The sequence below is a fragment of the Pseudophryne corroboree genome, chromosome 2 (genome assembly GCF_028390025.1).
Source record: "Pseudophryne corroboree isolate aPseCor3 chromosome 2, aPseCor3.hap2, whole genome shotgun sequence".
In the NCBI taxonomy this organism is placed as follows: Eukaryota; Metazoa; Chordata; class Amphibia; order Anura; family Myobatrachidae; genus Pseudophryne; species Pseudophryne corroboree.
In genome coordinates, this window is record NC_086445.1 from 364,429,323 (window position 1) to 364,451,906 (window position 22,584).

A 22,584-nucleotide genomic window follows, 5' to 3' on the forward strand; every position below is an offset into this window, starting at 1 on the left:
ACAGGGGAAGCCAGGGGTATCCCCAGGTAAGCTGGCTCTCAGATGCTGTAGGTGCCATTACCATGTGGCCTTACACTGGGAATTTAACCCAGATATATTTGTAATTATTTATGGGGTGGGTGTGGGGTGCGATGGCCCCTGTGTCGGTATGGCTGGGCTGCTTCAGGTCGGCACACCCTAACACTTTATTAACACTTATTATTTTTCCTATCACTTTGTATATATTATTTTAATCACACCACTTACATAGCACTTCTGTGCTTCTTATTAACCCCTATTAAATCTCACCTGTGTGCTGACCTGGGGTGGCCGACCTGTGCCGACATCGTGGGGTCCTGCACCCCGGGCCCATACCTAGTATTAGGGACCCCCAGTGACGGAGAAGCCTTGTCGATCGGCCTGGGGGCTTAACCCTATATCTGCAGATATACGCAACTAAGATCTCCGTATTATCTGACTATTATTATGTAGTAATATTATTCACTCGGTGTGCATTAGGGAACACAGTTTTTTTCCTACACAGAATTACCCCTCCCCTTTTAGCACCTGAGTGACATTACAATCTGATTGAGCAGCTTTCCACTTTGTGTATTGTTTAAGTCAGGCACCCGGGGAGACACCTGTTGTCCATGGGATGAATATGGCCATTGACATGCCTGGTCAAAATACAAAAAAAATCACCTCTTCGGTGTGGAATTATTTTAACAGAAATGCGGACAACAGGTGTCAAGCCGTGTGTTGCCTTTGTCAAGCTGTAATAAGTAGGGGTAAGGACGTTAACCACCTAGGAACATCCTCCCTTATACGTCACCTGGAGCGCATTCATCAGAAGTCATTGACAAGTTCAAAAATTTTGGGTGACAGCGGAAGCAGTCCACTGACAACTAAATCCCTTCTTCCTCTTGTACCCAAGCTCCTGCAAACCACCCCACCAACTCCCTCAATGTCAATTTCCTCCTTAGACAGGAATGCTAATAGTCCTGCAGGCCATGTCACTGGCAAGACTGACGAGTCCTCTCCTAACTAGGATTCCTCCGATGGATCCGTGAGTGGAACGCCTACTGCTGCTGTTGTTACTGCTGGCGCTGCTGTTGTTGCTGCTGGGAGTCGATTGTCATCCCAGAGGGGAAGTCGAAGACCACTTGTACTACTTCCAGTGAGCAATTGACTGTCCAACAGTCCTTTGCGAGGAAGATGAAATATCACAGCAGTCATCCTGTTGCAAAGCGGATAACTCAGGCCTTGACAACTATGTTGGTGTTAGACGTGCGTCTGGTATCCGCCGTTAGTTCACAGGGACTTAGAGAATTTCTTGAGGTAGTCTGTCCCCAGTACCAAATGCCATCTAGGTTCCACTTCTCTAGGCAGACGATACCGAGAATGTACACAGACGTCAGAAAAAGACTCATCAGTGTCCTAAAAAATGCAGTTGTACCCAGTGTCCACTTAACTACGGACATGTGGACAAGTGGAGCAGGGCAGACTCAGGACTATATGACTGTGACAGCCCACTGGTAGAAGTATTGCCTCCCGCAGCAACAACAGCAGCAGCGGCACCAGTAGCAGCATATCGCAAACGCCAACTCGTTCCTAGGCAGGCTACGCTTTGTATCACCACTTTCCATAAAAGGCACACAGCTGACAACCTCTTACGGAAACTGAGGAACATCATCGCAGAATGGCTTACCCCAATTGGACTCTCCTGGGGATTTGTGACATCGGACAACGCCACCAATATTGTGCATGCATTACATGTGGGAAAATTCCAGCACGTCCCATGTTTTGCACATACAATGAATTTGGTGGTGCAGAATTTTATAAAAAACGACAGCGGCGTACTACAGATGCTGTCGGTGGCCCGAAGAATTGTGGGCCACTTTCGGCATTCAGCCACCGCGTGCCGAAGACTGGAGCACCAGCAAACACTCCTGAACATGCCCTGCTATCAGCTGAAGCGAGAGGAGGTAACGAGGTGGAATTCAACCCTCTATATGCTTCAGAGGATGGAGGAGCAGCAAAAGGCCATTCAAGCCTATACATCTGCCCACGATATAGGCAAAGGAGGGGGAATGCACCTGACTCAAGCGCAGTGGAGAATGATTTCAACGTTGTGCAAGGTTCTCCAACCCTTTGAACTTGTCACATGTGAAGTCAGTTCAGACGCTGCCAGCCTAAGTCAGGTCATTCCCTTCATCAGGCTTTTGCAGAAGTAGCTGGAGAGATTGAAGGAGGAGCTAAAACAGAGCGATTCCGCTAGGCATGTGGGACTTGTGGATGGAGCTATTCATTCGCTTAACCAGGATTCACGGGCGGTCAATCTGTTGAAATCAGAGCACTACATTTTGGCCACCGTGCTCGATCCTAGGTTTAAAGCCTACGTTGTATCTCTCTTTCCGGCAGACACAAGTCTGCAGATGTTCAAAGACCTGCTGGTAAGACACTTGTCAAGTCAAGCGGAACGTGACCCGCCAACAGCTCCTCCTTCATTTTCTCCTGCCACTGGAGCTGCCAGGAAAAGGATCAAATTTCCAAAACCACCCGCTGGTGGTCATGCAGGGCAGTCAGGAGCAAGTGCTGACATCTGGTCCGGACTGAAGGACCTGCCAACGATTACTGACATGTAGTCTACTGTCACTGCATATGATTTTGTCACCATTGAAAGAATGGTGGAGGATTATATGAGTGACAGCATCACTGTAGGCATGTCAGACAGTCCGTACGTATACTGGCAGGAAAAAGAGGCAATTTGGAGGCCCTTGCACAAACTGGCTTTATTTTACCTAAGTTTCCCCCCCTCCAGTGTGTACTCTGAAAGAGTGTTTAGTGCAGCCAGTCACCTTGTCAGCGATCGGCGTAGGAGATTACTTCCAGAAAATGTGAAGATGATGTTCATCAAAATGAATTATAATACATTCCTCCGTGGAGACATTTACCAGCAATTGCCTCCAGAAATTACATAGGGACCTGTGATGGTGGATTCCAGTGGGGACGAATTATTACTCTGTGAGGAGGGGGATGTACACAGTGAAAGGGGTGAGGAATCGGACGTTGAGGAGGAGGTGGACATCTTGCCTCTGTAGAGCCAGTTTGTGCAAGGAGAGATTGATTGCTTCTTTTTTGGTGGGGGCCCAAACCAACCAATGATTTCAGCCACAGTCGTGTGGCAGACCATGTCGCTGAAATGATGGACTTTTTAAAGTGTGCATGTCCTGTTTATACACCATAAGGGTGGGTGGGAGGGCCCAAGGACAATTCCATCTTGCACCTCTTTTTTTATGTATTTTTTGCATCATGTGCTGTTTGGGGACTATTTTTTTAAGTGGCATCCTGTCTGACACTGCAGTGCCACTCCTAGATGGGCCAGGTGTTTGTACCGCCCACTTGGGTCGCTTAGCTTAGTCATCCAGCGACCTCGGTGCAAATTTTAGGACTAAAAATAATATTGTGAGGTGTTCAGAATAGACTGGAAATGAGTGGAAATTATGGTTATTGAGGTTAATAATACTATAGGCTCAAAATGACCCCCAAATTCTATGATTTAAGCTGTTTTAGAGGGTTTTTAAAAAAAACAAAAAACACCTGAATCCAAAACGCACCCGAATCCGACAAAAATTCTTAAGGGAGGGTTTGCCAAAAACGTGTCTGAATCCAAAACACGACCGCAGAACCGAATCCAAAACCAAAACACAAAACCCGAAAAAGTGGCCGGTGCACATCTCTAGTTTAGTGATGAGCACCGGAAATTTTTCGGGTTTTGTGTTTTGGTTTTGGGTTCGGTTCCGCGGCCGTGTTTTGGGTTCGAACGCGTTTTGGCAAAACCTCACCGAATTTTTTTTGTCGGATTCGGGTGTGTTTTGGATTCGGGTGTTTTTTTCAAAAAACCCTAAAAAACAGCTTAAATCATAGAATTTGGGGGTCATTTTGATCCCAAAGTATTATTAACCTCAATAACCATAATTTCCACTCATTTTCAGTCTATTCTGAACACCTCACACCTCACAATATTATTTTTAGTCCTAAAATTTGCACCGAGGTCGCTGGATGGCTAAGCTAAGCGACCCAAGTGGCCGACACAAACACCTGGCCCATCTAGGAGTGGCACTGCAGTGTCACGCAGGATGGCCCTTCCAAAAAACACTCCCCAAACAGCACATGACGCAAAGAAAAAAAGAGGCGCAATGAGGTAGCTGTGTGAGTAAGCTAAGCGACCCTAGTGGCCGACACAAACACCTGGCCCATCTAGGAGTGGCACTGCAGTGTCACGCAGGATGGCCCTTCCAAAAAACACTCCCCAAACAGCACATGACGCAAAGAAAAAAAGAGGCGCAATGAGGTAGCTGTGTGAGTAAGCTAAGCGACCCTAGTGGCCGACACAAACACCTGGCCCATCTAGGAGTGGCACTGCAGTGTCACGCAGGATGGCCCTTCCAAAAAACACCCCCCAAACAGCACATGACGCAAAGAAAAATGAAAGAAAAAAGAGGTGCAAGATGGAATTGTCCTTGGGCCCTCCCACCCACGCTTATGTTGTATAAACAGGACATGCACACTTTAACCAACCCATCATTTCAGTGACAGGGTCTGCCACACGACTGTGACTGAAATGACGGGTTGGTTTGGACCCCCACCAAAAAAGAAGCAATTAATCTCTCCTTGCACAAACTGGCTCTACAGAGGCAAGATGTCCACCTCATCATCATCCTCCGATATATCACCGTGTACATCCCCCTCCTCACAGATTATCAATTCGTCCCCACTGGAATCCACCATCTCAGCTCCCTGTGTACTTTGTGGAGGCAATTGCTGCTGGTCAATGTCTCCACGGAGGAATTGATTATAATTCATTTTAATGAACATCATCTTCTCCACATTTTCTGGATGTAACCTCGTACGCCGATTGCTGACAAGGTGAGCGGCGGCACTAAACACTCTTTCGGAGTACACACTTGTGGGAGGGCAACTTAGGTAGAATAAAGCCAGTTTGTGCAAGGGCCTCCAAATTGCCTCTTTTTCCTGCCAGTATAAGTACGGACTGTCTGACGTGCCTACTTGGATGCGGTCACTCATATAATCCTCCAACATTCTTTCAATGGGGAGAGAATCATATGCAGTGACAGTAGACGACATGTCCGTAATCGTTGGCAGGTCCTTCAGTCCGGACCAGATGTCAGCATCAGCAGTCGCTCCAGACTGCCCTGCATCACCGCCAGCGGGTGGGCTCGGAATTCTGAGCCTTTTCCTCGCACCCCCAGTTGCGGGAGAATGTGAAGGAGGAGATGTTGACAGGTCGCGTTCCGCTTGACTTGACAATTTTGTCACCAGCAGGTCTTTGAACCCCAGCAGACTTGTGTCTGCCGGAAAGAGAGATCCAAGGTAGGTTTTAAATCTAGGATCGAGCACGGTGGCCAAAATGTAGTGCTCTGATTTCAACAGATTGACCACCCGTGAATCCTTGTTAAGCGAATTAAGGGCTCCATCCACAAGTCCCACATGCCTAGCGGAATCGCTCTGTGTTAGCTCCTCCTTCAATGTCTCCAGCTTCTTCTGCAAAAGCCTGATGAGGGGAATGACCTGACTCAGGCTGGCAGTGTCTGAACTGACTTCACGTGTGGCAAGTTCAAAAGGTTGCAGAACCTTGCACAACATTGAAATCATTCTCCACTGCGCTTGAGACAGGTGCATTCCACCTCCTATATCGTGCTCAGTTGTATAGGCTTGAATGGCCTTTTGCTGCTCCTCCAACCTCTGAAGCATATAGAGGGTTGAATTCCACCTCGTTACCACTTCTTGCTTCAGATGATGGCAGGGCAGGTTCAGGCGTTTTTGGTGGTGCTCCAGTCTTCTGTACGTGGTGCCTGTACGCCGAAAGTGTCCCGCAATTCTTCTGCCCACCGACAGCATCTCATGCACGCCCCTCTCGTTTTTTAAATAATTCTGCACCACCAAATTCAAGGTATGTGCAAAACATGGGACGTGCTGGAATTTGCCCAGATTTAATGCACACACAATATTGCTGGCGTTGTCCGATGCCACAAATCCACAGGAGAGTCCAATTGGGGTAAGCCATTCTGCGATGATCTTCCTCAGTTGCCGTAAGAGGTTTTTAGCTGTGTGCGTATTCTGGAAAGCGGTGATACAAAGCGTAGCCTGCCTAGGAAAGAGTTGGCGTTTGCGAGATGCTGCTACTGGTGCCGCCGCTGCTGTTCTTGCGGCGGGAGTCCATACATCTACCCAGTGGGCTGTCACAGTCATATAGTCCTGAGTCTGCCCTGCTCCACTTGTCCACATGTCCGTGGTTAAGTGGACATTGGGTACAACTGCATTTTTTAGGACACTGGTGAGTCTTTTTCTGAGGTCTGTGTACATTTTCGGTATCGCCTGCCTAGAGAAATGGAACCTAGATGGTATTTGGTACCGGGGACACAGTACCTCCAACAAGTCTCTAGTTGCCTCTGCAGTAATGATGGATACCGGAACCACGTTTCTCACCGCCCAGGATGCCAAGGCCTCAGTTATCCGCTTTGCAGCAGGATGACTGCTGTGATATTTCATCTTCCTCGCAAAGGACTGTTGGACAGTCAATTGCTTGGTGGAAGTAGTAAAAGTGGTCTTACGAGTACGACTTCCCCTCTGGGATGACCATCGACTCCCAGCAGCAACAACAGCAGCGCCAGCAGCAGTAGGCGTTACACGCAAGGATGCATCGGAGGAATCCCAGGCAGGAGAGGACTCGTCAGAATTGCCAGTGACATGGCCTGCAGGACTATTGGCATTCCTGGGGAAGGAGGAAATTGACACTGAGGGAGTTGGTGGGGTGGTTTGCGTGAGCTTGGTTACAAGAGGAAGGGATTTACTGGTCAGTGGACTGCTTCCGCTGTCGCCCAAAGTTTTTGAACTTGTCACTGACTTATGATGAATGCGCTGCAGGTGACGTATAAGGGAGGATGTTCCGAGGTGGTTAACGTCCTTACCCCTACTTATTACAGCTTGACAAAGGCAACACACGGCTTGACAAATGTTGTCCGCATTTCTGTTGAAATACTTCCACACCGAAGAGCTGATTTTTTTGGTATTTTCACCAGGCATGTCAATGGCCCTATTCCTCCCACGGACAACAGGTGTCTCCCCGGGTGCCTGACTTAAACAAACCACCTCACCATCAGAATCCTCCTGGTCAATTTCCTCCCCAGCGCCAGCAACACCCATATCCTCCTCATCCTGGTGTACTTCAACACTGACATCTTCAATCTCACTATCAGGAACTGGACTGCGGGTGCTCCTTCCAGCACTTGCAGGGGGCGTGCAAATGGTGGAAGGCGCATGCTCTTCACGTCCAGTGTTGGGAAGGTCAGGCATCGCAAACGACACAATTGGACTCTCCTTGTGGATTTGTGATTTCGAAGAACGCACAGTTCTTTGCTGTGCTTTTGCCAGCTTGAGTCTTTTCATTTTTCTAGCGAGAGGCTGAGTGCTTCCATCCTCATGTGAAGCTGAACCACTAGCCATGAACATAGGCCAGGGCCTCAGCCGTTCCTTGCCACTCCGTGTAGTAAATGGCATATTGGCAAGTTTACGCTTCTCCTCTGACAATTTTATTTTAGATTTTGGAGTCCTTTTTTTACTGATATTTGGTGTTTTGGATTTTACATGCTCTGTACTATGACATTGGGCATCGGCCTTGGCAGACGACGTTGCTGGCATTTCATCGTCTCGGCCATGACTAGTGGCAGCAGCTTCAGCACGAGGTGGAAGTGGATCTTGATCTTTCCCTATTTTTGGAACCTCAACATTTTTGTTCTCCATATTTTAATAGGCACAACTAAAAGGCACCTCAGGTAAACAATGGAGATGGATGGATACTAGTATACTTGTGGATTGACGAGCGACTGCCGACACAGAGGTAGCTACAGCCGTGGACTACCGTACTGCGTCTGCTGCTAATATAGACTGGATGATAATGATATAAAAAATATATATATATATCACTACTGCAGCCGGACAGGTATATATTATATAATGACGGACCTGCTGGACACTGTCAGCTCAGCACTGCAGACTCCTTAAGTAAGCTACTAGTAGTATCAAGAAGATAGAAAAAAAAAAAAACACCACAGGTAGGTGGTATACAATTATGGATGGACTAGCGACTGCCGACACAGAGGTAGCTACAGCCGTGGACTACCGTACTGCGTCTGCTGCTAATATAGACTGGATGATAATGAGATATAAAATATATATATATCACTACTGCAGCCGGACAGGTATATATTATATAATGACGGACCTGCTGGACACTGTCAGCTCAGCACTGCAGACTCCTAAAGTAAGCTACTAGTATCAAGAAGATAGAAAAAAAAAAAACACCACGGGTAGGTGGTATACAATTATGGATGGACAAGCGACTGCCGACACAGAGGTAGCTACAGCCGTGGACTACCGTACTGCGTCTGCTGCTAATATAGACTGGATGATAATGATATAAAAAATATATATATATATCACTACTGCAGCCGGACAGGTATATATTATATAATGACGGACCTGCTGGACACTGTCAGCTCAGCACTGCAGACTCCTAAAGTAAGCTACTAGTATCAAGAAGATAGAAAAAAAAAAAAACACCACGGGTAGGTGGTATACAATTATGGATGGACGAGCGACTGCCGACACAGAGGTAGCTACAGCCGTGGACTACCGTACTGCGTCTGCTGCAGTGCTAATATAGACTGGATGATAATGATATAAAAAATATATATATATCACTACTGCAGCCGGACAGGTATATATTATATAATGACGGACCTGCTGGACACTGTCAGCAGAATGCGTTTATAGAATAAAAACACCACACGACGAGTGTTTAACTTTTTCAGGCAGACAATCACAATATACTGGTGGTCAGTGGTCACTGGTCAGTCACACTGGCACTGGCAGTGGCACTCTGGCAGCAAAAGTGTGCACTGTTAAAATATGTACTCCTGCTATAACTGCTCCCCAGTCTCCCCCACAATTAAGCTGTGTGAGCAGTGAGCACTCAGCACAGTCAGATATACAGTATTACATAGATGATGCAATACACTGAGGGCACACTGAGGCTGAGCACAGATATGGTATGTGACTGTGTCACACTGTGTATCGTTTTTATTCAGGCAGAGAACGGATTAATTAAACTGGTGGTCACTGGTCACACTATCAGCAAGTAGTACTCCGTCCTAATATGCTCCCCAAAATTAGTAAATCAAGTGTCTCTACTCTCTACTACTCTCTAGTCTACTCTAAACGGAGAGGACGCCAGCCACGTCCTCTCCCTTTCAATCTCAATGCACGTGTGAAAATGGCGGCGACGCGCGGCTCCTTATATAGAATCCGAGTCTCGCGATAGAATACGAGCCTCGCGAGAATCCGACAGCGGGATGATGACGTTCGGGCGCGCTCGGGTTAGCCGAGCAAGGCGGGAAGATCCGAGTCTGCCTCGGACCCGTGTAAAAAGCGTGAAGTTCGGGGGGGTTCGGTTTCCGAGAAACCGAACCCGCTCATCACTACTCTAGTTATCATGCTACTGCTCCCAAATGGGACTGCACAGCTGTAGACAAAGGCTCACCTCAACTCTGAATCGGTCACTCGAGCTTTGGGGAGTAGTCACCCTGGGCTGCCAATCCCATCTGTACTTACTATGGTAATACTGTATTACACCATTTTGCATTATATGTAAAGAATCAAACCACACTTATCTATACTCACACCCAAGTGCTGCAGATATGAGACCTTTTTATTATATTTATTATACTTACAAGCAGGGCTGCAGGGACTGGAGTCCTGGGCCCTTACAGAGAGGGGGCCCCTGTCTTCTACCGCCAATACCTTGAGAGCTGCACAACAGCGGGCTGATGCACAGAGAGAACTTCCTTTAACAAGCCTTCCCTGTGCATCAGCCCTCTGAGAATCGTTCCTGCAACTCTGCAGCAATCCTCCTATATGCAACATCACACGAGTGGATTGGTGTTTGTGGGTGGCCTGTCTATTTTGTCAGTCCCAGGCCCCATCTTTTCTGATGGCAGCCATGCTTGCATGTTTTTATTAAAATCATTTATTTTTTTCTTAGACAGTTATTCATGTTATTTTATATACCTGAGTATCCACCTATCTTATCTTAGTGTGCTTCATATACACATCATCTGCCGTATTTATTATTACCAGTTTTTTTATATAGTTTTTTATATAGCACACACATATTCCGCAGCGCTTTACAGAGAATATTTGCTCATTCACATCAGTCCCTGCCCCAGTGGAGCTTACAATCTATATTCCCTACAACATATACACACACATACATTCACACAAGTGTTAATTTTGTCAGGAGCTAATTAACCTACCAGTATATTTTTGGAGGAAACCCACACAAGCATGGGGAGAATATACAAACTCCACAGAGTTAGAACCATGGTGGGAATTGAACCCATGAGCTCAGTGCTGTGAGGCAGCAATGCTAACCATTACACCATCCGTGCTGCCCATATAGATATTTGAATCCAGTTGACTGTTTTCACAAATCGCATGCTGTCACAAACCTCCTCTTCTTTTCCAATATAATATTAAATGGGTGATTGTCCTGTTTGCACTGGCAGTGAGACCTGTTATACCAGCTCAGAATATTTTTTTCTATAATTCTGTTTCCTAATCTTATTAAGGTATTCATAATATACACACTGTGTACAACTAATTGTTGGTACTGATTTCTGATATGGATCTACACTTCATATCCTAACTCAAGGCAGCACTCGGGGCACACACCTCTCCTCCTGCTCTAAGATTGTTGACATCCCTTTAGAAGGAGATATACTGTAGTAAGTCAATTATGAAATCCATAGAAAGTGAGTATGAGATGCATGGAATATGGTTTTGGACATGTCAGCTGTGACAGAATGTTTTTTAACATTTTTTTTTTTTAAATTAGACTCATTTTAGCACTCCTACTCTTGCTGACTCAGGTGCATAAAGGTAATGAGCCCAATGGGATGTTACATTAGCAGAAAACATTCAGCCTTGCTGTTTCTGACTCCAGGTCAGCATGGTAAGTACTGTGACTAGTTGAAAAGGACTCTCAAGTAGTGATGAGCGCCTGAAATTTTTCGGGTTTTGTGTTTTGGTTTTGGGTTCGGTTCCGCGGCCGTGTTTTGGGTTCGACCGCGTTTTGGCAAAACCTCACCGAATTTTTTTTGTCGGATTCGGGTGTGTTTTGGATTCGGGTGTTTTTTTCAAAAAACCCTAAAAAACAGCTTAAATCATAGAATTTGGGGGTCATTTTGATCCCAAAGTATTATTAACCTTAAAAACCATAATTTCCACTCATTTTCAGTCTATTCTGAATACCTCACACCTCACAATATTATTTTTAGTCCTAAAATTTGCACCGAGGTCGCTGTGTGAGTAAGATAAGCGACCCTAGTGGCCGACACAAACACCGGGCCCATCTAGGAGTGGCACTGCAGTGTCACGCAGGATGTCCCTTCCAAAAAACCCTCCCCAAACAGCACATGACGCAAAGAAAAAAAGAGGCGCAATGAGGTAGTTGTGTGAGTAAGATTAGCGACCCTAGTGGCCGACACAAACACCGGGCCCATCTAGGAGTGGCACTGCAGTGTCACGTAGGATGGCCCTTCCAAAAAACCCTCCCCAAACAGCACATGACGCAAAGAAAAATAAAAGAAAAAAGAGGTGCAAGATGGAATTGTCCTTGGGCCCTCCCACCCACCCTTATGTTGTATAAACAAAACAGGACATGCACACTTTATTTTAGGTTTTGGAGTCCTTTTTTTACTGATATTTGGTGTTTTGGATTTGACATGCTCTGTACTATGACATTGGGCATCGGCCTTGGCAGACGACGTTGCTTGCATTTCATCGTCTCGGCCATGACTAGTGGCAGCAGCTTCAGCACGAGGTGGAAGTGGATCTTGATCTTTCCCTAATTTTGGAACCTCAACATTTTTGTTCTCCATATTTTAATAGGCACAACTAAAAGGCACCTCAGGTAAACAATGGAGATCGATGGATACTAGTATACAATTATGGACGGACTGCCGAGTGCCGACACAGAGGTAGCTACAGCCGTGGACTACCGTACTGTGTCTGCTGCTAATATAGACTGGTTGATAAAGAGATGTAGTATGTATGTATAAAGAAGAAAGAAAAAAAAACCACGGGTAGGTGGTATACAATTATGGACGGACTGCCGAGTGCCGACACAGAGGTAGCTACAGCCGTGGACTACCGTACTGTACTGTGTCTGCTGCTAATATAGACTGGTTGATAAAGAGATGTAGTATGTATGTATAAAGAAGAAAGAAAAAAAAACCACGGGTAGGTGGTATACAATTATGGCCGGACTGCCGAGTGCCGACACAGAGGTAGCTACAGCCGTGGACTACCGTACTGTACTGTGTCTGCTGCTAATATAGACTGGTTGATAAAGAGATGTAGTATGTATGTATAAAGAAGAAAGGAAAAAAACCACGGGTAGGTGGTATACAATTATGGACGGACTGCCGAGTGCTGACACAGAGGTAGCTACAGCCGTGGACTACCGTACTGTACTGTGTCTGCTGCTAATATAGACTGGTTGATAAAGAGATGTAGTATGTATGTATAAAGAAGAAAGAAAAAAAAACCACGGGTAGGTGGTATACAATTATGGACGGACTGCCGAGTACCGACACAGAGGTAGCTACAGCCGTGGACTACCGTACTGTACTGTGTCTGCTGCTAATATAGACTGGATGATAATGAGATGTAGTATGTATAAAGAAGAAAGAAAAAAAAACCACGGGTAGGTGGTATACAATTATGGATGGACTGCCGAGTGCCGACACAGAGGTAGCTACAGCCGTGGACTACCGTACTGTACTGTGTCTGCTGCTAATATAGACTGGATGATAATGAGATGTAGTATGTATAAAGAAGAAAGAAAAACCACGGGTAGGTGGTATACAATTATGGATGGACTGCCGAGTGCCGACACAGAGGTAGCTACAGCCGTGGACTACCGTACTGTACTGTGTCTGCTGCTAATATAGACTGGTTGATAATGAGATGTAGTATGTATGTATAAAGAAGAAAGAAAAAAAAACCACGGGTAGGTGGTATACAATTATGGACGGACTGCCGAGTGCCGACACAGAGGTAGCTACAGCCGTGGACTACCGTACTGTACTGTGTCTGCTGCTAATATAGACTGGTTGATAATGAGATGTAGTATGTATGTATAAAGAAGAAAGAAAAAAAAAACCACGGGTAGGTGGTATACAATTATGGACGGACTGCCGAGTGCCGACACAGAGGTAGCTACAGCCGTGGACTACCGTACTGTACTGTGTCTGCTGCTAATATAGACTGGATGATAATGAGATGTAGTATGTATAAAGAAGAAAGAAAAAAAAACCACGGGTAGGTGGTATACAATTATGGATGGACTGCCGAGTGCCGACACAGAGGTAGCTACAGCCGTGAACTACCGTACTGTGTCTGCTGCGACTGGATGATAAATAATGATATAAAAAATATATATATATATCACTACTGCAGCCGGACAGGTATATATTATATAATGACGGACCTGCTGGACACTGTCTGTCAGCAGAATGAGTTTTTTATAGAATAAAAAAAAAAACACCACACAAGTCACACGACGAGTGTTTAACTTTTTCAGGCAATCACAATATAGTATACTACTAACTATACTGGTGGTCAGTGTGGTCAGGTCACTGGTCAGTCACACTGGCAGTGGCACTCCTGCAGCAAAAGTGTGCACTGTTTAATTTTAATAATATGTACTCCTGGCTCCTGCTATAACCTATAACTGGCACTGCTCCCCAGTCTCCCCCACAATTATAAGCTGTGTGAGCACAGTCAGATATATACATAGATGATGCAGCACACTGGGCTGAGCAGTGCACACAGATATGGTATGTGACTGAGTCACTGTGTATCGTTTTTTTCAGTCAGAGAACGGATTATATTAAATAAAACTGCACTGTCTGGTGGTCACTGTGGTCAGTCACTAGTAAACTCTGCACTCTCTACAGTACTCCTAAGCTCCAGTAAATCAAGTGTCTCTGTCTCAAATCAATCTCACTCTCTCTCTTCTAATCTAAATGGAGAGGACGCCAGCCACGTCCTCTCCCTATCAATCTCAATGCACGTGTAAAATGGCGGCGACGCGCGGCTCCTTATATAGAATCCGAGTCTCGCGATAGAATCCGAGCCTCGCGAGAATCCGACAGCGTCATGATGACGTTCGGGCGCGCTCGGGTTAACCGAGCAAGGCGGGAAGATCCGAGTCGCTCGGACCGTGAGAAAAAACATGAAGTTCGGGCGGGTTCGGATTCAGAGGAACCGAACCCGCTCATCTCTACTCTCAAGGTGGTGTCTCCATTCCGAAAAAAGCTCATGTTAGGGACAATAGCTCCTCATTGCGGGTGTAGTAGGTTATGCCGGCGGTCGGCTCCCGGCGGCCAGCATACCGGCGTCGGAATCCTGACCGCTGGCATACCGACAGCTGGGCGAGCGCAAATGAGCCCCTTGCAGGCTCGCTATGCATCCCACGCTATCTATTCTCCCTCCAGGGGGGTCGTGGACCCCCAAGAGGGAGAAAAGCTGTCGGTATGCTGGCGGTCGGGATTCCGGCGCCGGTATGCTGGTTGTCGGGAGCCCGGCCACCGGCAAACTGAAGACCACACCCTCATTGCAAATATTGTAGTTCTTCTTATCCAAGGATATTTAGTGAGAAAAATAAGCAATATCATCTTCTCTTGAAAGAGGATTGCTCCGACGGCACAGTCACAGGTATCACAGTAATGTGTTATTGGGAAGTGCTGATGTGAAAAAGTTTTGTGGCAAATGAAAAACTAGTTGCACCATATGTGACCATTTGATGGGGTGTGGTATGATATGTCACCATTCATACCACATGAATGTAAACGTGGTCATAATGTTGACATGCAACATGTCGACATACTTAGCATGCCGACAGTGATCATGTTGACATTCCTCATGTAGATACTGATGAAATGTCAAAATAATACTGTGATGCAATGTTGACATATTGTCCCTGGTGGCCCGGCTGAGACTTACCTGCTTCCAATGGGTGCATTGGTTCCAGCTGCGTCTTCCAGGTCCAAGTGGTCATGTGACTGTCAGTTCCAGTAGAATCATCTGATAGAGCGACATTCTGGCAAGTACACTGGCCCTAACCCCAATATCTACCATTAACCCTCTATCTAGTGCCTAACCCTAACCTGCCCGCCCCCGCAACCTAACCCTAACCTCCTCTTAAGGTGGGTACACACCGCTAGATTTATCTGCCGATCAATTGATCGGCTGATATATCTATGGACGGATCGGGTAGTGTGCTGTGCATACACAATGCCCGATCCGTCAGGGACTGACGTCATGAACTGGGCGGGCATGTACACATGCCCGCCCAGTTCAGCTGTCAATCACGGCCGGCTGCCGCAGCATGTGTACCGCCCGTACACACACAGTGATGCGCCAATATATCGGTAGATATAGTGGCCGTCAGCTGTGCTGCGGGGCCGACGTGATATGTCTGCGAACGACGGAGTTCACAGACATATCGACCGTACACACTGGCAGACGGACCCACAAAATATCGGCCAGTGTGTACGGGCCTTTAGTGCCTAATCCTAACCTCCCCACTCACCGCAACCTAACCCTAATCGCCTCCTAGTGCCTAAGCCTTCTGCAAGATGGGAGAGTTCAATGTGAACATGTTGACATTCTGAGAATGCTGGCATGTTGCATGTCAGCATTTTAAGAATGTCGACATCATGAATGTCAACATTATTGTTGGCCTGATGACTGCATTCCTTTGAAAGAATCTTCTTTTGTGAATGAGTTCTGTAATAATAGTGAGAAATGAAAACAGAAATATCTCATGAATTTATGATCGAAGTTTACAAAGCCAATAAACCTCTTTAATTCCTTTCCAATCTTAGGGGCCCATTTATTATTAATCGCATTTTAAATGCAATCTGGGTTGTATATTAGTGCCCAGGATGGCATTGTAAAGTGCGATTACAGTGGGTGAATGTATAATCATGCACCCACAGAGACAGGAGCGCCAAACAGAGCCTGACCCTGCGATGTACTGTAAGGGCTGCCAGGGCTTCTGCTCATACACAGTGTCCATTCCAGGGGAACCCTCCAGAACTGCAGCCGCGATATGTAGCCCATAGGCTACAATGGGCTACTGCCATCCTCATATGGTGGTAGTTGTGGGAGCCAATCTTGGTAAATTGGTAAATTGAACAGCATACGAATGCCCCATAGAAACCTTTGGGGGATGCGGCTGCAGGCAGGAATGGAGGGACAACCCTCTGTGATACATTCAGGGAATACTTAATATTAGGCTAATATTCGGATAGACTGCGGGGGAAGAAGATTAGGGTTAGGCTGTGGGGGGAGGGTTAGGGTTATGCTGCGGGGGAGCTTAGGGTTAACTGTGGGAGGGGAGGATTAGGGTTAGGCTGCGGGGTGGGGGGGGGGTTAGGGTTATATTACTGCAGTACAGCTGTCGGGATGCCTGTGTCGGTATTCTGACTGCTGACATCCTGGCTGCTAGTATTCCATACCCAACCGGTATTACCATGATGTCTACATAGACGTTTAGTATGTAATCCATTGATTAGCGTATGCTTATAAGTCCTAGTTATGATGATTTCTTTATTAAGTGTTGTATATTGTTGTATATGATTCGCTGATGTGTTGCTTTTAATGTATTAGTCATTTGTTTTTTATTTGCATACATTATTTATTTCTAGTTTTGTTTCCTCTATTCTGGTTATGTTCTTTGAATTAATCATATTTTCTTTTACGTCCTAGAGGATGCTGGGGACTCCGTAAGGACCATGGGGAATAGACAGGCTCCGCAGGAGACATGGGCACTAAAAAGAACTTTAGATATGGGTGTGCACTGGCTCCTCCCTCTATGCCTCTCCTCCAGACCTCAGTTTGATACTGTGCCTAGAGCAGACTGGGTGCACTACAGGGAGCTCTCCTGAGTTTCTCTGAAAGAAAGACTTTTGTTAGGTTTTTTATTTTCAGGGAGCCCTGCTGGCAACAGACTCCCTGCATCGTGGGACTGAGGAGAGAGAAGCAGACCTACTTAAATGCTAGGCTCTGCTTCTTAGGCTACTGGACACCATTAGCTCCAGAGGGAGTCGGAACGCAGGTCTCCCCTCGCAGTTCGTCCCGGAGCCGCGCTGCCGTCCTCCTCACAGAGCCGGAAGATAGAAGCCGGGTGAGTATGAGAAGATAGAAGACTTCAGAGGCGGCAGAAGACTTCAGATCTTCTCTGAGGTAACGTGCAGCGGTAACGCTGCGCGCCATTGCTCCCACACACAACACAAACGGCAGGTACTGATGGGTGTAGGGCGCAGGGGGGGCGCCCTGGGCAGCAATTTTAAACCTCTAGGACTGGCCAAAATATATATATAGGCTCTGAGGGCTGTATATAGGAAATCCCCCGCCAGTTTTTTGAAGAAATCGAGCGGGACCAAAGCCCGCCGCTGAGGGGGCGGAGCTTGATCCCTCAGCACTGACCAGCGCCATTTTCTCCACAGCACACCGCTGAGAAGCTGGCTCCCCGGACTCTCCCCTGCTGAACACGGTGACAGAGGGTTTTAAAGAAGGGGGGGCACATAATTTGGCGCAGTAAATATATATAATAAAAGCGCTATATCTATCTGGGAATTTTTTCCAAGGTCATTGGCGCTGGGTGTGTGCTGGCATACTCTCTCTCTGTCTCTCCAAAGGGCCTTGTTGGGGAACTGTCTCCAGATTAGAGATTTCCCAGAGTGTGTGGGGTGTCGGTACACGTGTGTCGGCATGTCTGAAGCGGAAGGCTCTTCTAGGGAGGAGGTGGAGCAAATGAGTGTGGTGTCTCCGTCGGCAACGCCGACACCTGACTGGTTGGATATGTGGAATGTTTTAAATGCAAATGTGAATTTATTACACAAAAGGTTGGACAAAGCAGAGTCCAGGGAATGTACAGGGAGTCAAGCCCTGCCTTTCACTATGTCGCAGGGATCTTCTGGGTCTCAAAAGCGCCCACTATCCCAAGTGGTAGACACTGATACCGACACGGATTCTGACTCCAGTGTCGACTACGATGATGCGAAGTTGCAGCCAAAATTGGTTAAAAGTATTCATTATATGATTATTGCAATAAAAGATGTGTTGCATATCACGGATGACCCCTCTGTACCGGACACGAGGGTCCACATGTTTCAAGAAAAGAAGCCTGAGGTTACTTTTCCCCCTTCACATGAGCTAAATGAGTTGTTTGAAAGGGCTTGGGAAACTCCAGACAAGAAACTGCAGATTCCCAAAAGGATTCTTATGGCGTATCCTTTCCCGGCTAAGGACAGGATACGGTGGGAATCCTCCCCAAGGGTGGACAAAGCGTTGACACGCTTATCCAAAAAGGTAGCGCTGCCATCTCAAGATACCGCAACCCTCAAGGATCCTGCTGACCGCAGGCAGGAGACTACCTTGAAGTCAATTTACACACATACTGGTACATTACTCAGACCGGCGATAGCGTCGGCTTGGGTTTGTAGCGCTGTAGCAGCGTGGATAGATACCTTATCTGCTGATATTGATACGCTGGATAAAGAAACCATTTTATTGACCCTGGGTCATATTAAGGATGCTGTCCTATATATGAGGGATGCTCAGAGAGACGTGGGCCTACTGGGTTCCAGAGCCAACGCTATGGCGATTTCTGCTAGGCGAGCCCTATGGACCCGACAATAGACGGGTGATGCCGACTCGAAGAGGCATATGGAGGTTTTGCCTTACAAGGGTGAGGAATTGTTTGGGGAAGGTCTCACGGACCTGGTTTCCACAGCTACTGCAGGTAAATGAACTTTTTTGCCTTATGTTTCCTCACAGCCTAAGAAAACGCCACATTATCAGATGCAGTCCTTTCGGTCGCATAAATCCAAGAGAGTACGGGGATCTTCCTTTCTTGCCAGAGGTAAGGGCAAGGGGAAAAAGCTGCCAACTACAGCTAGTTCCCAGGAGCAGAAGTCCTCCCCGGCTTCTACAAAATCCACCGCATGACGCTGGGGCTCCGCTGAGGGAGTCCGCCCCAGTGGGGGCACGTCTTCGACTTTTCAGCCATGTCTGGGTTCAATCACAGGTGGATCACTGGGCAATAGACATTGTTTCCCAGGGTTACAGGCTGGAATTCGAAGACGTGCCTCCTCGCCGGTTTTTCAAATCGGCCCTACCAGGCTTCTTCCCCAGAGAGGGAGGTAGTTTTAAATGCGATTCAAAAATTGTCTCTTCAACAACTGGTGGTCAAAGTTCCCCTGCTTCAGCAGGGGATGGGGTATTACTCAACCCTGTTTGTGGTCCCGAAACCGGACGGTTCAGTCAGATCCATTCTGAATTTAAAATCCTTAAACCTATACTTAAAAAAACAAACACTACTACAAAGTAGTCCCCTTGGCGCTAATTCAGTTGCTTAATTCTAAAATATATGTTCTATAAACTGATTTAAAACTTAAGAAATCTACATGCAGCTAACTACAAAAGGGGACTTCTCTGCCCCTTAGCTACAATTCTCTAGAAAAACAAAAATATACAGACAGCGCTAGTAGGTTTCTTATTAAAAATAGTTTTTATTCATTATTTTAATAAAAATTAATTTTCATACCTCTATGAAACCAATTATAGAGGTATGAAAATTAATTTTTATTAAAATAATGAATAAAAACAATTTTTAATAAGAAACCTACTAGCGCTGTCTATATATTTTTGTTTTTCTATACTTAAAAAGGTTCAAGTTCAAGATGGAATCGCTCAGATCGGTCATCGCCAGCCTGGAGGGGGGGGGGGGGATTATATGGTGTCCCTGGACATATAGGATGCATACCTTCATGTCCCCATATATCCTCCTCATCAGGCGTTCCTGAGATTTGCTGTACACGATTGTCATTACCAATTTCAGACGTTGCCGTTTGGGCTTTCCACGGCCCCGAGGGTTTTCACCAAGGTAATGGCAGAAATGATGGTGCTCCTGCGCCGGCAGGGTGTCACAATTATCCCGTACTTGGACGATCTCCTAATAAAAGTGAGATCAAGAGAGCAGTTGCTGAACAGCGTATCACTCTCCCTGAGGGTGTTGCAGCAACATGGCTGGATTCTCAATCTCCCAAAGTCACAGTTGGTTCCAACGACCCGTTTGCCTTTCTTAGGCATGATTCTGGATACAGAACAGAAAAGGGTTTTTCTCCCGATGGAAAAGGCGCAGGAACTCCAGAGCTTGGTCAGGGACCTGTTGAAGCCGAAAAGGGTGTCGGTCCATCAATGCACTCGAGTTCTGGGAAAGATGGTGGCGTCTTACGAGGCCATTCCATTCGGCAGGTTCCATGCGAGGACTTTTCAGTGGGACCTTCTGGACAAGTGGTCCGGGTCACATCTACATATACATCAGATGATCAGCCTGGGTATCTCTCCTGTGGTGGCTGCAAAGTGCTCACCTTCTAGAGGGTCGCAGGTTTGGCATTCAGGACTGGGTTCTGGTAACCACGGACGCGAGCCTTCGAGGATGGGGAGCAGTCACACAGGGAAGAAACTTCCAAGGTCTGTGGTCAAGCCAGGAGGCTTGTCTACACATCAACGTACTGGAATTAAGGGCCATATACAACGGCCTTCGTCAAGCGGAGAGTTTCCTTCGCGACCTACCGGTTCTGATTCAGTCAGGCAACATCACCACAGTGGCTCATGTAAACCGCCAAGGCGGAACAAAGAGCAGAGTGGCAATGGCAGAAGCCACCAGGATTCTTCGCTGGGCGGAAAATCATGTAAGCGCTCTGACAGCGGTCTTCATTCCGGGAGTGGACAACTGGGAAGCAGACTTCCTCAGCAGACACGATCTACATCCCGGAGAGTGGGGACTTCATCAGGAAGTCTTTGCAGAGTTAACAAGTCAGTGGGGACTGCCTCAAATAGACATGATGGTGTCACGCCTCAACAAGAAGCTTCCGAGATATTGCGCCAGATCAAGGGACCCTCTGGCGGTAGCAGTGGACGCCCTGGTGACACCGTGGGTATTCCAGTCAGTCTATGTGTTCCCTCCTCTTCCTCTCATCTCAAAGATATTGAGAATCATAAGACGAAGAGGAGTACAGACAATTCTCATTGTTCCAGATTGGCCTCGAAGGGCCTGGTATCCGGATCTGCAGGAAATGCTCACAGAAGATCCGTGGCCTCTTCCTCTCAGAGAGGACCTTTTGCAACAGGGGCCCTGTCTATTCCAAGACTTACTGCGGCTGCGTTTGACGGCATGGCGGTTGAACGCCGGATCCTAGCTCAAAAGGGCATTCCGGATGAGGTCATTCCTATGCTGATAAAGGCTAGGAAGGAGGTGGCGGCGAAACATTATCACCGTATTTGGAGGAAGTATGTGTCTTGGTGTGAGTCCAAGAAGACTCCTCCAGAAGAATTCCATCTGGGCCGTTTTCTTCACTTCCTCCAGACTGGAGTGAATTTGGGCCTAAAATTAGGCTCCATTAAAGTTAAGATTTCGGCCCTATCCATTTTCTTTCAGAAGGAATTGGCTTCTCTCCCAGAAGTCCAGACTTTTGTGAAGGGAGTGCTGCATATACAGCCTCCTTTTGTGCCTCCAGTGGCACCATGGGACCTTAACGTGGTGTTACGGTTCCTTAAGTCTCACTGGTTTGAGCTACTTCAAACGGTGGAATTAAAGTATCTCACTTGGAAGGTGGTCATGTTGTTGGCCTTGGCATCTGCTAGGAGAGTATCTGAGTTAGTGGCTTTGTCTCACAAAAGCCCCTGTCTGATTTTCCATGAGGATAGAGCTGAGTTGCGGACTCGTCCTCAATTTTTGCCTAAGGTGGTTTCCTCTTTTCATATGAACCAACCTATTGTGGTGCCTGTGGCTACACGGGACTTGGAGGATTCCGAGTCCCTTGATGTGGTCAGGGCATTGAAAATTTATGTAGCCAGAACGGCTCGGGTTAGGAAAACAGAGGCACTGTTTGTCCTGTATGCAGCCAACAAGGTTGGCGCTCCTGCTTCTAAGCAGACTATTGCTCGCTGGATCTGTAATACGATTCAGCAAGCTCATTCTATGGCTGGATTGCCGTTACCAAATTCAGTAAAGGCCCATTCCACTAGGAAGGTGGGCTCTTCTTGGGCGGCTGCCCGAGGCGTCTCGGCTTTACAGCTGTGCCGAGCGGCGACTTGGTCTGGATCAAACACCTTTGCAAAATTCTACACGTTTGATACCCTGGCTGATGAGGACCTCATGTTTGCCCATTCGGTGCTGCAGAGTCATCCGCACTCTCCCGCCCGTTTTGGAGCTTTGGTATAATCCCCATGGTCCTTACGGAGTCCCCAGCATCCTCTAGGATGTAAGAGAAAATAAGATTTTAAACCTACCGGTAAATCTTTTTCTCCTAGTCCGTAGAGGATGCTGGGCGCCCGTCCCAGTGCGGACTACTCTCTGCAAGACTTGTATATAGTTGTTGCTTG